This window comes from Rhipicephalus sanguineus, unplaced genomic scaffold (assembly GCF_013339695.2).
Source record: "Rhipicephalus sanguineus isolate Rsan-2018 unplaced genomic scaffold, BIME_Rsan_1.4 Seq901, whole genome shotgun sequence".
Lineage (NCBI taxonomy): Eukaryota > Metazoa > Arthropoda > Arachnida > Ixodida > Ixodidae > Rhipicephalus > Rhipicephalus sanguineus.
In genome coordinates, this window is record NW_023616250.1 from 22,736 (window position 1) to 40,001 (window position 17,266).

Here is a 17,266-nt window from a genome sequence, read left to right on the forward strand (position 1 = left end):
TCATTTTTCTATTTGAAGGAACAATGAGACGACCAAAAAATGCTTTTGTAGCACACTGTTCCAACAGTAAAGCGCCACAAGATGGCCCTACTAATGCTACTGCTGTCACCTAGCTGCATTTGCTTCAAGTGAGCAAAAATTCAAGTGAGAAATTCAAGTGAGCAATGTATTCATCGTGGTCACAGCTAGCACAGGACTTGGTTAATTAGAGAAATATGGCAGATCTAGGCCTTTGTCCTGCAGTGATTGCAGTCAGGTTGACAATGACAGCTGATAAATGCATTCACGAATGAAGGGGCCCACACTGCATCCGCACGTTGCCAGTCACTAGGAAGGGGTGAATGGGTCAAGTCAAGTGGATGTCACAAGAATGAGCTGCCCATTATAGACCTGAGACATACCCCATTTTCTCGCATATAACCCGCCCCTGCATAAACCCGCGCGGGTTATATGCAAGAAAGTACGGTATTTCAAGTAAGTAATGGGCTGTTGGTAGTTTGCACCAACTAGCCCAACTCTCATTTCTAATATTACAACTGCCCATACAGCTGAACCTTCAGACGGACCTCAAGAAGACTACGCCAGCATTGCATGATCAAGCCATTGTGACAGTGTCGCTGAGGGCACTTAAATTCCAACTGCTCGTCACGACGGGCCCCAACAAGCTCAGCAGCGCCGAGCCGAACAAGACGGAGGTGCTCCCTTACACCGCTGTCAGTACACCAGCAATAATTGCTTATTAGCGATAGTGATAAGAGTGATACGCGATAGCAATATTTGTGGAAAGCAACAGTGCTGGGATTTGCAAAATTTCACACAAGTGTGCATGCCTCTGCACATCTCAGTGGACTAGCGTGACTTGTGGACATCGCATCAAACGAGTTAACTAGGAACTGTAGTGGGAGCAGGAATCCATTTATCGGTCTGCCATATGCCAGCAGTTACTGCCGCAACACATTCCAGCTTGAACAACTATTCCAAGCATGTAATTCCTTACAAATGCTTCATCATGAAGCCGTGTCTTTGCCTTGGTGAATACAAGTTGCCCATTCAAATGTTTGGCTCAAGTGGCACGTTGTTCAACCACCAGGAGTTGATCACTTCAAATATCTATCTTGCTGTGAACCAACAGAGTTGTTTCAATTTCTTGCTGAAAGCATGCATTCGACCACGTTTTGTTGGACAAGTGTTTGCGGGGGAAAGGCTGCTGAAGGAATATCCCATTTGACGAAAAAACGGGCGCACCAGACTGACTCCAGACGTTCGCGCATGTATACGGTAAATCCTGTTTACTCCGCTTTTGACACGTCACGTCAAAGAAAGAAATGTGTCACAATTAATCACCGTGCTCTAAACAACATTAAACAAAGCATCACTGCGCAGCCTGATCTTGCTATTGCACCTTTACATAGCCTCAAAGATTGTAGTGCGCATCACCAGAACTCGGGGGGGTCATGTGTACTTTACAAATGTCAAGGTTGAGTGGCACACAAAGATTTGTCTTGGAGGCTGTACACGCCTTTCAGTCGTTCCTTTATGCCTATTTTGAGTGGCAAAAGTACTCTATGCTATCTTCCAGTCCACCCTGTCAAGCACCAGTGCGAGTTTTCCGAAAACCTCGATAAATATTTAAAAAAATATAAAAGGGAATAGTTTAAGCTAAGGGTTGTATGTGATAGAGTGGACATTAATGTATGTCATAAATTAAAATTGGAGTCATAATTAGTCGGAACTGGCACAAGCAGCAATTAGTATAAACCACGGTGTACGAATTATTCTTACATCGTGGTATAAACGCTTCTGCAAACTCGTACAAAACTGGTGGTGGTGGTTCAGGTGAAAAGTTATATGGAAAACCTCAGATGCCTTATCGAACTAGAAAAGTGACAGTCTACGTTGGCGTCAACACGAACGACGCAAAAAGTAATGTGATCGGAGATTACGGCTTGACGGCATCAACACATGAAATTATTGCATGGTCAAAGGTGTGCCAATCCTGCAGGCAGTACACTGTTAGGTGAAGAAATCTCCTGGTGGGGGGAAAGGATGGATACATCGACTGAGAAGAAAAAGATGGCTTACAGTTAAATTTAAGTTTACCAACACTGCGCGAGTGCCACACTCAGACCCCTATGTCCCACATTAGAGTCGCTTTACAGCAGACTCTCGTTAAACAGAACCTGAAGGGACCAGGAAAATATGTTCCATTAAGCAGAGTTCCATTTACTGAGAGATGAACAGGGGTGCAGAATTCAAGCATAAAACCAATCGTATCTGAGGCAGTTGTTCCATTAAAGCAGCAATTCCGATTAAGGATTTACATTGACTGAGAGCCTACCATACTTTCTTTTTTGATAGCTGTAATGTGATACGAGTGATTTGATAGCTACAGCAAATACGCTTTCGTCAGTACAGTAATGTGTCTATCTGACCATCTCCTTTGACACCAGGTATGCCGAGAGACCGTCCCGAACCAGAGTCAGTGGCACTGGTCGATGAGTAAAGAGGACGGCTGCGTCCACGGCACGTACCAAGATCGGTGGATGGCTTCGCTTCATGAAGCAAGTGATATTTACTTTGTAAGCAGCTTTCTTTTTCCTTTCTAAAGTAAAAATACTGGAGTACACTTCCTCAATGTAAAGTACACAAGACAAGGAAGACACACAGGTTTTTAAGAAAACGAAAAAAAAATTTCTGTGTTGTAAAACTGTTCTCTCACTTCACTACACTGGTGGAAATGCGGCGTGGCTCTGCCATTGCCACACTATTCGAACAATTTTTTTTTTTAAATGAAGGCTACAATGCGCGCTCTATGAACCAAACATATGAAGTATGTTTGTTCAGAGTACCAAAAAAAAGATAACGGAAATCTCTTAGTCTTTAGGAGACAGCAGTCTATATTTAATTGAAATGCCAGAACAAATCCAGAATCAAGCAAGCAGTTTCATATCGAACAGTTACAGCTATCAGTCTAGCATCACAGACAAATCAAGCTTAAGCTTTCACTGCAACCCTTGAGCATTCACCCCGATATTGCCTTGTTGACACTGTTTGACACATTCATTCGTCTCGAACAACACAAGCTTGCTCGAAACGACCCTATTCCACGTTGCACAGGCTTTATATAATTATTTCAGCTATCCTGCATTTACAGATCGACATGTGCGTTTCACTACTCCATGTTCCCACATGCTGTCCTATCTTTGAATTCCCTCTTGCATAGCATCCGGCTAAAAAAATGCGACACATTCTGTTATCGCACGATGTTTTGCATGTCACTTGCAGTTTTTCTTCCTCACTACGTCATCGTTCTGTACTGTTTTGTCGATATCCCCCTGCCAAACTTAAATATCGGTTAACACTGCAATATTGTTTGATTACACGAATTAGTCGAAAATTCCTAATGCGATTATTTCCCTATTACATGTTTTATCTTTGCCAGTGTTGCATTTTTTATACTAATGCTGCATGAACTAATTAATTATTCTATACTAGGCTACAACCTAACAAAAAAATGTCAGATCCGTCCACTGCCATTGCTGTCCCTCCAACAGCGAATTTGCCTAAATGCTCCATCCAATAATGCTTACCGACTTTTGTGATGTCAAGCATTTGTCGAGAGTTCCAGGTAGTTGATTTTCCCATAGAGACACATGCTTGTGTCACCAATTTTGACTGGAGACTTGAATGCCCAGGTAAATTTCGTCAGGGATGCCGACATCCCTGTTCGGCGAACTGTAACATAATAGCAACGGACCTTTAAAGGGACTGTCTACCGTCCTTCATCGCTTTTCTGTTTTGTATCGCAATAGGAAGAGTATGTCTGAAGTGTCCAACCTTGCAGAGGTTTTTCTGGAAAGTGAGTAGAAATTTATATAACAGAATTTTTTTTATCTGCATTAGGTCCTCTTCCATTGGTGTGAGGACACCCACAACGCTGGTTGGTGGACACGACGATTGTAGTGCCAGTGAAAGTCGAAAACTCGAACCACTTGTAGTCTACAGGTTTCGTTTAATAAAACGAATACTGTAGTGGTCGTTTAAAGCATGCAAACTGTCAAATAAAGTATTATTACCACAGTCTCTCCAGCTTTGGTTAGTCAGCCTGAAAAACCACCGCAGTCGAGCGGAAAACTTGGTCTGTTCCAGTAACACTAGTACGCCGGCACGTTCTGGTTCCACTCATGCCAAATGTGCAACTAAAACGAACATGAGACGTGCTTTACAGCACAACGGAAGGTCCCTGCAGTTTTTCAGTTATGTTGAGGTGTTTTGCGTTGCATATGCGACATGGCAGCCAACACGGACGCCTTGGTGAAGCAGAACCTGAAGGCAAAATCTTCTTCAATGTAGAACCTCGGTGAATACTGTGCTATGCACTTTACGCACAAGAACTCACGGGCGTGGTTAGAAAATTCCCTGAAGTCAGTCGCGCTGCTCTACACCAGAGACATCTTTTTTTTCTTATGAGCGGTGCCAGATGCTGTGCTCGCGTTTCTCCACCGTAGGCAAGCAGACAAACGCTTCACCGGCAGTGCCACCGGGCGCCTCTTTGAATGTACGAGAAAAAAGGCAAAAATTACTCTGATGCAAAAGAAAGCTGCCAAAAGTGCATAAAACACAACTGTAAGTTATACATATTTGTTTGCAACAAAATAAGTCTACCAGCGAGAGTTTTTGCTCCTACCACTAGACTGATCCACATCGCTGTTGGGTGACGCTAGCGGTCATACTTTCACGACTAATTTTTTATTGGACAAAAGCATGCTCACTACCGCCGATGTGACGAACAATCTTCTCGATTCCACCACAACCAAAAAAATTTTTCCGAGTGGTAGACAGTCCCTTTAACTTTTAATACGCACAGTATTTACCTCGCCCAAGAAAAGGTACCAATGGCTCGAGCAAAAGCCAGCTAGCACAACAGTCTTTCACAGGTCAAGGGCAGGCGCACCGTGGCTCTGTGGGCAAAGATCACATTTTTTGTTAGGTTGTAACCGAGTATAGCATTTCAGTTGTCATTATTATGTGAATACTGCTGTTGTTCATGTATAACGTATGTTCAATGTATAGTGTTCTGGTTCCACTCATGCCAAATATGCAACTAAAACAATATGAGACTTGCTTCACAGCACAACAGAAGGTCCCTGCAGTTTTTCAGTTATGTTGAGTAGTTCAAATATTCGAATGAATATTACAGTATTCGAATTCGCTTCAAAACTAACTTAAATTATTATAAATTTTGAAGTATTCAAAATGACCGAATAGACATATATAAACCGCATACATGACCACATACAACCCCCTGTACAGGCGGTTTCACTGCAGTAGAGAGGTGCGATACCGTGAATACACCTATCCAAGGGTAATCGATGCCCCACTTCAAGGTTAAATGAACATATTGTTACGCGTAGAGTTACGGTATTTACAATATATATTCACAATACGTAAGGGGTGTAGCGTTGACGCACTATATCAAGTGCAACACCATCGATCAACGCCTGATACACTTCAACTTCGTCTTCGGCTAGTAGTGTCCTCTAGTTCACAGTGGCACAAACACCTATGTGACATAAACTCCCGGCGGCAGAAGCACCGTCTCGGTGCATCGGATCGGTGTTCGTGACGTAGGGCTTTAGGCGGGAAACATGCACAGTCTCAGTAGCTGGTGAGGGGGACAAGGCTTGCGGTTCAGTGGCGAGATCTCGTATGTGACTTCGGTTACTTGGCGAAGAACTCGGTAAGGCCCAACGTAGCGCGGCAGCAGTTTTTCACTCAGGCCAACGCGACGTGAAGGCAGCCAGAGCAAGACCAGGGAGCCAGGGCTGAAACGCACGTCCCGGTGGTGGCTGTCGTACAGGCGCTTTTGGTCGGCCTGAGACGCCACGAGTCGATCACGGGCAACGCGACGTGCCGTCGCCGCGCGAACGATGGCGTCGTGAGCGTAGAATGTGGTTGAGTTTGCCTCTGAAGGAAGTAGTGAGTCGAGAGGCAAGAGCGGGTCGCGGCCATACAGCAGATAAAACGGAGAATAGCCAGTAACGTCGTGACGCGACGAATTATAGGCAAACGTCACGAACGGTAAGGTGCAGTCCCAATCTCGGTGATCCTCAGACACGTACATGGATAACATGTCCGTGAGTGTACGGTTCAAGCGCTCAGTAAGTCCGTTTGTCTGAGGATGGTAAGCGGTGCTGAACTTGTGGGACGTTGCACAAGAGCGGAGAAGGTCGTCGACAACTTGCGAAAGGAAACAGCGACCTCGATCAGTCAGCAGCTGACGAGGAGCACCATGGTGTAAGATGACTTGATGGAGGAGGAAGTCAGCGACATCAGTTGCACAGCTGGTAGGGAGGGCTCGCGTGATGGCATAACGTGTGGCATAATCTGTCGCTACGGCCACCCATTTGTTACCCGCGGACGACGTCGGGAAAGGGCCAAGGAGGTCCAGGCCGACACGGAAGAATGGTTTCGCTGGGGACAGCTATAGGCTGAAGGTACCCAGCGGGTGGGAGAGGAGGCTTTTTGCGCCGTTGGCAGAGCTCGCAGGAGGCGACGTAGCGGCGAACAGAGCGGTATAGGCCAGGCCAGAAGAAACGCCTGCGCACGCGATCGTAGGTTCGGTAAACACCCAAATGTCCAGCGGTGGGAGCATCGTGCAATTGCGAGAGGATAGATGGTCGCAGATGCTGAGGAACAACGAGAAGCAGTTCAGAACCGTGTGGTGTCATATTGCGTCGATATAGGGTACCGTCGTGCAGAACAAACATACGGAGGAGGCCGTTCCGTTGTTCTGAGGTGAGGCGTTCTATAAGAGATCGCAAATACGGGTCACGACGCTGCTCGTCGGCGATGTGAAGGAAGTCGCTGAGCGACAAAACGCAGGCATCCGACTCAGTTTCGGCGGTGTCAGGTGGGTCGATGGGATAACGGGAGAGGCAGTCGGCGTCCTTGTGTAGCCGTCCAGATTTGTACGACACAGAAAATGTGAATTCTTGGAGGCGTAAAGCCCAGCGACCGAGGCGTCCCGTAGGGTCTTTGAGTGAGGAGAGCCAACATAAGGCATGATGGTCTGTGACCACGGTGAAATGTCGTCCGAACAAGTATGGGCGAAACTTGGCAATGGCCCAAACAAGGGCGAGGCATTCACGTTCTGTGATCGAGTAATTGCGCTCTGAGGGTGATAAAAGGCGGCTAGCGTAAGCGATTACACGATTCATCTCCCGCTGTCGTTGGGACAAAATAGCGCCAATGCCATGGCCACTTGCATCCGTACGAACTTCAGTGTAAGCACGAACTTCAGTGTAAGCAGACGGATCAAAATGACCCAGAACGGGCGGATTTACAAGGCGACTCGTAAGCGTTGAAAATGCCTGAGCTTGCTCTGGTCCCCAACTGAATGGGCTGTCCTTTTTGAGAAGATTGGTGAGAGGACGAGCGATGTCGGCGAAGTTCGCAATAAATCGTCTGAAGTAGGAACACAGCCCCAGGAAACTTCGGACATCAGCAGAGGTACGAGGAGGTGGAAACTCTCGGACTGCGCGTACTTTGTCGGGATCAGGTTGTATGCCAGTAGCGTCCACCAGGTGACCGAGGACTCGTAATTGACGACGGCCGAAATGACATTTCGCAGAATTGAGCTGCAGGCCTGCTCGACGGAAGACGTCAAGGATGGCCGAGAGCCGGTGGAGATGGCTGTCAAACGTCGATGAAAAAACAATAACGTCATCAAGGTAACACAGGCATGTGGACCATTTAAAACCACGTAGAAGAGAGTCCATCATGCGTTCGAATGTGGCTGGAGCATTACAGAGTCCAAAAGGCATCACTTTGAATTGGTAGAGACCATCTGGGGTGACGAAGGCCGTCTTCTCGCGATCTCTGTCATCGACTGCGATTTGCCAGTAGCCAGAACGTAAATCGATCGAGGAGAAATAACTGGCACCATGTAAGCAGTCCAGGGCGTCATCGATACGCGGAAGCGGGTAAACGTCCTTTTTCGTGATCTTGTTCAGATGACGATAATCTATGCAGAACCTCCAAGTATTGTCCTTCTTTTTTACTAAAACGACAGGGGATGCCCACGGACTGGAGGAAGGCTCAATAATGTCCTTAGAGAGCATTTTCTCGACCTCTGTTTGTATGACGTGACGTTCTGCCGCCGACACACGATAGGGACGCCTATGGATGGGCGGAGCGTCACCAGTGTGGATCGAATGGGTGACGATGTCGGTCCGACCCAGAGGGCGATTGTCGAAATCAAATATGTCTTCGTAGGACATCAAAACGCGGCGGAGGGCGTCAGCGTATGAAGGTCGTAGGTCAGGAGCTATCATTCTGGCGAATTTGTCGTTAGATGGCATCGTCGGAGCCGAAAGTTGAGCGAACTCAGATGGTCGTTCATAGCTGAGAGCAGACACGCTGGACTCTTCCAAAGGGGACAACACAGCGAGAGACACACCCTCAGGGAGAGCTTGTGGAGACGAGCCAAAGTTCAGGAGAGGAAGCCACGCATGGTTGTTGGTGAGCGTAATGATGGAGCTAGGGAGAGCTATTTGGCGCTCCAGCAGGACGTCGTGAAGTGGGGACACGACATAATTACCATCCCGAAGTGGTGGGCAAGGCGACATGAGCACATAAGTCGCAGCATCAGGTTGCAGCCGAACAAATTCAGTGCAGCGAAGTCGGGAGTGGATATCTGCGGTGGTGTCGGCACAAAACTGGGGTAGCTCAAGCTTCAGAATACCGGTTGAGCAGTCAATTAGCGCAGAGTGAACAGTCAAAAAGTCCATGCCGAGAATCACCTCATGAGGGCATTCCGCAAGTACAGTGAACAGAACTAACGTTGAACGGTCAGCGATGGTAATACGGGCTGTACACATTCCCATTACGGCTGTCGTGCTGCCGTTGGCTACGCGTAGGAAAGGCGACTCGGCGGGCGTTAGCACTTTTCGAAGACGCCTACGAAGGTCGGAGCGCATGACCGACACCTGAGCTCCAGTGTCGATGAGGGCTTTAACGGGCACATGGTCAACAAAAACTTCAACTAGGTTTCGTTTAGGAGCAAGGGTCAACAGAGGTTTTGCAGTCAAGGTCGTCAACGCAGCCTCACCTCCAGGGGCTGCATTGGTTAGTTTCCCGAGAAGCGGCCTGAGTAGGATGGGGACGGGGGACGCCGAGATGTAGGCGAACGGGACTGACGGCGCCGAGGTGAGGGCGAGCGGCTATTGGTGAATGGAGGAGCAGCAGGGCCAGCATTGGACGGTTCGACTTGAGGTGACAGAGGACGAGAGGCGTGTTGGTAGCGGCGGTCAGCATATGGTCGAGGCGATGAATTCCAGCGGTCACGGCAGTGGCGAGAGATATGGCCGATCCGGGAGCACACGAAGCAGATTGGTCTGTCGTCTGGTGTTCGCCACTCAGATGGGTTTCGGTACCGATTCGCGAAATACTGTCGAGGTGCAGCAGAGGCAATGATCGGAGCGGTAGAGGTGGGACGGGGGCTAACGGCGGAGGGCATGTCCATATTCGCAATTTCCTGGCGAACAACAGCTTGAATGAGCGAGATTGTTAGATGGTCATGCGTAGAGGGAGGACCACGAGAACTCGGAGCCATAGCCTCAAGTTCGCGACGTATGGCTTGCGTCAAATTTGGTGATGCTGGTTGAAGCAACGGCGCGGGTTCGTTGCAGGATGAGGTCGGAGCCGTATTTGGAAGCCGGTCGAAACGTTGCACGATGCGCTTGCCTTTTGCTTGTTCAAAGTGGCGGCACTCTTTAATGAGGGAATCAACTGTTGTGCAGCTCCTACAAAGCAAGAAGTTGAATGCATCGTCGGCGATGCCCTTCATAATGTGTCCGACCTTATCTGCCTCCGGCATGTTGCTGTCCGTTTTTCGGCAAAGTGCCAGAACGTCCTGAATGTAGGAGATGTACGATTCAGTGGACGTCTGGGCACGGGAGGCTAGCTCCTTCTGGGCTTCTACTTGGCGTCCGATTGGTCTTCCGAAGAGATCACGTAGCCTCTCTTTGCAGATGTCCCAACTTGTCAGCTCGGTTTCGTGCGTCTCAAACCATGCCTTTGCGGTTTCCCCCAGGTAGAATATCACGTTCGCCAGCATAAGGGTTGGATCCCACCTGTAACTGTTGGCGACGCGCTGGTACATCGCCAGCCACTCTTCGACGTCGACCTTGCCAGTACCGGTGAAGATTCCCGGATCACGAAGCGGATTCATGACGTATTGCACGGGTGTCGGGTTGGCCGGGACACTGTCGGTAGCCATAGCAGCGGAACCGATGTGACGTCCGCTGCGGAGATCCAGGTCCGACTTTCGTAGAGACTACCCCGCACTTCCACCAAAATGTTACGCGTAGAGTTACGGTATTTACAATATATATTCACAATACGTAAGGGGTGTAGCGTTGACGCACTATATCAAGTGCAACACCATCGATCAACGCCTGATACACTTCAACTTCGTCTTCGGCTAGTAGTGTCCTCTAGTTCACAGTGGCACAAACACCTATGTGACAATATTAGCCTCACATCGATTCATCATTTTTTAAGATTGAAAGCCGGCGTGTATGCTCAATGTAGAACAAACTTTAAAACATAACATATTTTACAGTTTATCGCTTGCATTCTACGGCAAGTCAAATCCTGCTAATACTCAAAGCTGCTTCCACTTCCCTTTGAGCATTTGCACATGCCTTGCTATTTTAAATTCAAAAATTTTTAAAAATATTGTGCAGGTTAGTTGGGTCCTGACAAATACGCTCATTTTTCTTTATATGCGATATATATTATTCAAATTTGAAATTATCTGACCAAATCACTATTCACTTCGGACCTAAAATTTACCATTCGCACAAGCTTAATAATGAACGCTCGCCATATATTGCCCCTCTTCCACAATGCCTCATCCGAGGCCTGCTGGGAATCCAAAAATTAAAAAAAAATATGTAATAGAATGCAATGCTGCAGTAAAACCGAACTCTACAATATAAACGGTTGCACTCACTGTATTTCTGTATAATGAAACGTTATTTGCAGTCACCATACGGTGGAAATGACTACTACTTTTCAGTTAATGGCAGTAATTAAAAAATCAGTTTTGCTCTTTGCAATGGCACTGTCTTGGTCAGTGCAACGCCAATTGTAACGCACTAAACTAGCCCGGCAGTGCACACTTTTCAAAGCGACCACTGCGCCAGATATTCGCACGACCGACAACGCTTTGAAATTTTTATTTTTTAACTGTTTTTATTTTGCAGGCAAACTTCACGACAGGTGTGGCTATTTTCGACATAGCCTATGACGACTATGAGGGCATTTGCAATCAAAAGTACCCCCTGACGACCATGATTGTGCGAGGCCTGAACATTTCGCACATAATGCATTAAGTGCTCGGAAACTGTAGCATGCATAATATTAAAATATCTGTTCCATAATGAAAAAACAAAGAAAGAACTGTCCCACATGAAACAATGATTGACACATAACTTCTTTTTCTTTTAACATTTAGTTGTTTTTGCCTTTATTATTAAGAGCTAAAAAATTAAAGAAATGTACTTTGCATTAAGAGCTCAGAAAATGTAACACATTTAATACTAAAAAGGTCCATTTCGGAATAAAAATAAACAAGAACTGTCACGCATAAAATGATCACTGACGCACAACTTTTTTTTTATTTTGAACATCGTGGTTGTTTGCGGCTTTAATGTAGGGTGAAAAAGCTATAGACAACTATTTTGAGATACAATTTAAATGCGCACGAAGAACTGTCACGCATAAAACGTTCATTGTCACACGATTTTGGTCTGTACATCATGATCATACGAAGCCTGGGCATTGCATATAACATATGTGAAAATTCTGGCTTATTAAAATGAATATGTCCGTTTTTGAATAGAATTAATTAAACATGAACTATCACGCATGAAACACTTGAAGCCACACTGCTTTCGTTGGATCACGATTGTTCGGAAGCTGAATATCTTGAGTATTGTGCATCAAGTGCCCAAAATTGTAGCACATATCAAGTATGTCGCAGATGTCCGTTTTGGAATAAAATTAAAAGAAATGAATGACTGTCACAGGTGAAAAAATGCATCGCCAGACTTTTTGTTCGTAGTACATCACTATCGTCCAAAGCCTGAACATTTGGCATATCATGCACTGTGGCCCAAACCTTGTTGCACATTTATTAAGCGAAATGTCTTTTCTGGAATGGAATCACCACAACGCGGAACTGCAACACATAAAATGCTCACACTTTTTTTAACATCACGATTGTTCAGGACTTCAACAACATTTCACACATTGCGCGTTAAATTGTAGCGCGCTTTATCAAGTAACAAAAGACGCTAGCCTCAAAATGAAATTAAACAAACACAAAACACAGTAAAGTGTAATAAAATGTTCATTGCCACAAAAACTTTTTGTACATACACATAAAATAAAAATATGTTCAGGACTTGAACAACATTTCACACATTGCGCGTTAAATTGTAGTGCGCTTCATCGAGTAACACAAGAGACGCTAGCCTCAAAATGAAATTAAACGCAAAACACAGTCTATTATAATAAAACGTTCATTGCCACACACAAAATTTTTTTTTTGTACATGCACATATAAAATAAAAATACTGTCCGAGTATTCTTTTAAGAAATGCAGAGAAGAGCTTCTCTTCTAGCTCCCTTTCCAGGTACGCTTCTGCAGAGGAACCTGAAATTAAACAATAATCGCGACAATCTTAGATGACAAAGCTTTCATATAAATTAAAGGCGCACTGACGCGAAACAGGATGAATTGATGGGAATTGATGATGAGACCGATGAATTATCCTCAGAGAACTCCAACGGCGGTGGTTTTAAAATTCAAGTTTAACAATTAAAAGAAAAAGTTTCAGTCAAAGTCTCATTTTTGAATTTCGGGCCAAAGGTAAGCATCCGAACGTCAAGGTGACAATATTTTAGGGTATCTTATTCATATTTTTGACACACTGCATCAATAAAGTTTCCCAAAACTCACTATTTTGAGTCTCTGGCTGCATTAGAACGCCATTTTTGCTGAAAAAGAAACATGCAGGCTCTCACAGTCAAAGCCTATGACATTGCAGAAAACTGGCACAGGAACCTCAGGGGCCAATGTTTGGTATTTTGTTTTTGCGCATTTCCCACCTTGCCAAGCATCTTGTCACAGCAATCGATATCAAGAACGGGTAAATTCGCAAATACAAGATAGATTGTTGCTCTCTTAAGTGTCCATTTGATGCAGGTTCCATGCACTGTGAGAAGCAACATTTAAAGGCCAACTGCGACAAAATTTCGCACACCTCAAAAAGCCGATTTACAGGCAATCTAGCTGGACATAATGCAACTTGCCAAATGTCGCCTTTGAAATGCTTCGTTACCCCAGAAAAAAACTTGCCAAAAACATTATTTTTGATAATGAAACTAGAAAAAATGACGCCATTACAGCTGACCAGAAGTGAAGCAGATCCCAGCTCAACTGACTGACGCAGGTGAATCGTCTCCTTTGCGCTTCAAAGTACATGCTTTGCGGCCACGCCCCATAGGTGTCTTTTTTTATAAAGATGTTAACAAAAAAAATCTATGTAAACGTCCACCTTCAAGGAAACGGGCACATAAAAGTTCCTGTGAATGTTAAAGTGTTTCTCAAAGTAATGACTGCCTGCTCGCACCTATCGTCTCGTCCTGCTGTCTTGGAGGACCCGCTAACTGTGTCAGGTGTACCGAGAATGACTACATTTTTGTTGAACTTTGCTGCTACGACTATTTGCAACTAGATGGAGAGCTGATCGGCCTTTTGGAGCTTTGATTACTCATGCGTAGATGGTGCAGTGAAGTTTAGCGCTTCACAGCATGTCATCGTTTTACTGGTTTTACGCTACACTAAATCTCTATTGAATAGCATTACGCTATATTATTTTTACGACGAAGCATTACGCTATATGAATAGCATTACGCTATGAATAGCATTACGCATGCAGGACATGCTAACACAAGTGTTTTACGCTATACTAAAACTAGTACGAATACCTCTTGTCGCCGGTACTTCTCAGAACGCTGGTAAGGTCTTCCTGCTATTGGGTTTGCAGTGGCTAAATATTGAAGGCACTGCGTCAGGATTCAACATTCTTTTCATTTTTAATAGTATTTGGGCGAAGAGACACTGATTGTACATAAAGTCATCATCTTTGAAGTGAGCCGCGCAAAGCACCGCACTCTTCGATAGCTCCCAATCCTTTCGCCTTACTGCGGTAACCCGCAACTTTCAGAGCTTTTGCTTTTCTGAGAAGCGTGAAAACTGGCCCGGTCATGACACACATGTCCCAGCGGCCTACGGCCGTGCATTTCATTGACATCGTACTACAACAGTCAAAACCCTTTCTGAATCAGCCACTTGCAGAGGGGCGTCGTGCAGAAAAGGAAGGGATGCGGCTGCAGGATGTTCTGCTCACAAGAAGCGGCGGGCTGGAATTTACATCATTTCTGTTTGTCCGATTTGCCCAAGCACACCGCATCGTGTGCTAGCCGACAATTAGAACGCCGATTATAAATAAAATACGCGACTGCAATATTTTTCATTATCATTACTTACCCAACATATACCACGCATTCCGAGCCAATTCTGTCCAAGCCAAATTTCGTTGCAGTTGGCCTTTCAAGCAAAGCATTTTGAAGGCAGCTTGTAGCCTCTGTGAACCTAGTTGAGGCTAAATTACCTCTAAAATGTGGTTATAAAACTTTTCAACGTCATCTAGCCTTACTTGTAGAGCTTCCAAATCCTAGCCGATGGTGCAGCAAATGCCATGGAAACACTCCTCTGGCCAACATCTCACTTTTCGTCTAATGAAGCAGTTTTCTCTTTCGCTCTTCTTAGAAAAGTGCACAAGTACAAGAACAGGCTAAAGCTTGTGAATGACATAATTCTCTTCTACCACAGACAGTTATGCAGCTAGAGTAATGGTTACAGCTGCCACACATTCAAGTACCACTGTGCCTTTTCCTTACTGACCACCTATTTGCACATTTTGCTTACAAAAATTTTTTTTCGACCCTAATTCAATGCTATAACACACCAATCCAAACAATAGCAGTCAGTGAACAAAAGAATTGAATTCTGAAGTTTATGTGCCAATACTACAATATGATTATGAACAAAAAAAAAAAGGGACTGGATAAAGGGCTCCTTTCTTTGTTACACACAACCTGACAAACACAGTAGACAATGAAGCCACAGAAGGCACGGGGGACATTATTTGTAGTTTTGAACTGTAGTCTAGTAATTCTGACGAACGAAAAAAAATTAAGTGGAGGAAAAAACAATTTGCCGTCGGTAGAGACTAAACCTAAAACCTTCGGTAAACCAGTCCGATGCTTTACCAATAGAGCTATGACTAGGGTTGTTCCGTCGTCCACACAGTTTCATAACAGTACACTAAAGGGAAATCTGGCGCTAGTGTCTATTGGAGCTGTAACGCATGGCGCTTCAGCCAGCATGGGAATGATGTATGCAGATTTACCTAAGCTTCGTTCTTTCAACTACGTGCAGCCTGCAGCTGCTTTGTTGCAAGATGAAGTCCGGCAACAGTTCAGCACTCCCACCTCACCACCGTGACACTGTTAGACTAACCAATTGAAATCGGCTCACGAAGTTCAAGACGAGCCATTCTTTTATCCGAAACAAAAGCCAAAACGCAACAACAAACAAAGCCACAAGTGCATTCAAAGCCGCAAGCACGAAGACTACTGCAAATACATGTACTATCCATTTCTATGGTGACTGAACAATCACAGCGCCACAGTTACCTCTAGTAAATGTTGCAGGAAACTATGCCCTCGTCCACTTTATTTCGTATTTCTGTCCATGTAATCCTGGGAGTGTTCGCCATCACCACTTGCAGGCACAACATTCTAAAAGACTACAGATTAATTTTCACGAGCTTAGTGTTTCCAGTAACCTGGATTTAAATTCAGTATACTACTCTTGAATTTCAAAACCATTCAGATGTGGCTGCTGCGGCTGGCAAACGAACCTGCACACTTCCATCTAGCAGAGCAATGCCACAGCTGCTAAAGAGTCAATAGCACTTGTGTTCAACCTTATTTATCTCGTCTCTCGCACGAGGTTGAAGGAACACTAAAGAGAAAAAAGATCTTTTCTCATATTAGTAAATTACTTTTTCACAATTCAAAAATCGCCACACTTGCCGCATGAACACGCTTGGTAAGCGGGAAAACGCACAAAAATAATATGCGGGTGGCGATGCCACCTTGAAATTCCCGCACCAAATGCTGTGAAGTCATAGATTTGATGGCATCTACTAGGTCCCATGTCGTTCCTTAAAATGAAGTACTACAGTGTACTTCGAAGGGGCCACAGACTTAGCATACCGAGTTCCAGGAAATTTCATTGAGCCAATGTCGCCAAAATACGAAAAATGTGCTTTGAAATCCCACAAGATTTGGAGGGGGGCGACCCTTGCTCGGTCACGGATCAAAATTCAAATGGGGGCGGAAGAACTGTGCGTGCTTCTAATGAAACGCGTTATTGAATAGGCATGCATTCACTGATGTTATTAGCCCTTGTCAAGCGAATAATAACCCTGAATGAAGCAGTGAAAATGTCGGATGGGCAGGTGGGGACTTGCTTGGTCCATTGGCGGATATTTCAAATCCCCCGGAAAAGGGAGGGGGGGGGCGCTTGCTCGAGATTTTACGGTAATAAACTTATGATGATGAAATTATTGACAGAGTTCTTGAGAGTACAACTTATCAATTTAAACCAATTGATGGTTTCACTTTAGTGCCCCTTTAATGACGTAACCTTCAAAACTTTCTCAACCACTGCTTACCTATACAGAATTTTAAGTAAGGCAGGCGCGGTGCCGTGTCAAGAGCTTCAGTTCCTGACCGGGATGGAGCTCTTGCTTCTCTTGCGCTTGCTCTGGCGGGTGTTGGCTTTCTGGCTAGTGCTGGAACTTCCTGGGGAGGCGCAGCACCGTGCTGCCGACCGTCTTGCGATGCCCCGGCAAGACCTGCAAAGACCGTCGTTTAAAGCACACTTGTGGTCTGGCCTCACTACCAACCAATAAAAGTAGACCAAACTGGTAGGGATTCATCGTGAAAGGGGGTAGGCGTGTGCAGACGCGGACACAACAGAAGATATAATAAATAAAAATAACTGCTGGGGTTTCACGTCCCAAAACCACAATATGATTATCAGGGACCACGCAGT

The 17,266-nt window shown here is 45.3% G+C and overlaps 2 long non-coding RNA genes across 2 annotated transcripts; one reads left to right on the top strand and one right to left on the bottom strand.

Annotated features, from left to right (window-relative positions):
* The first annotated feature begins 477 nt into the window (after positions 1 to 477).
* Positions 478 to 12,061, top strand: LOC125756825 (uncharacterized). Its single transcript, XR_007414788.1, has 3 exons — positions 478 to 713; positions 2,451 to 2,579; positions 11,274 to 12,061. It is a non-coding gene; the product is annotated as an uncharacterized LOC125756825 (long non-coding RNA).
* A 387-nt stretch (positions 12,062 to 12,448) lies between these two features.
* Positions 12,449 to 17,060, bottom strand: LOC119378630 (uncharacterized). The gene is made up of 2 exons (XR_005181037.2): positions 16,884 to 17,060; positions 12,449 to 12,727 (listed from the first exon to the last, which is right to left on the bottom strand). It is a non-coding gene; the product is annotated as an uncharacterized LOC119378630 (long non-coding RNA).
* Positions 17,061 to 17,266: the final 206 nt, after the last annotated feature.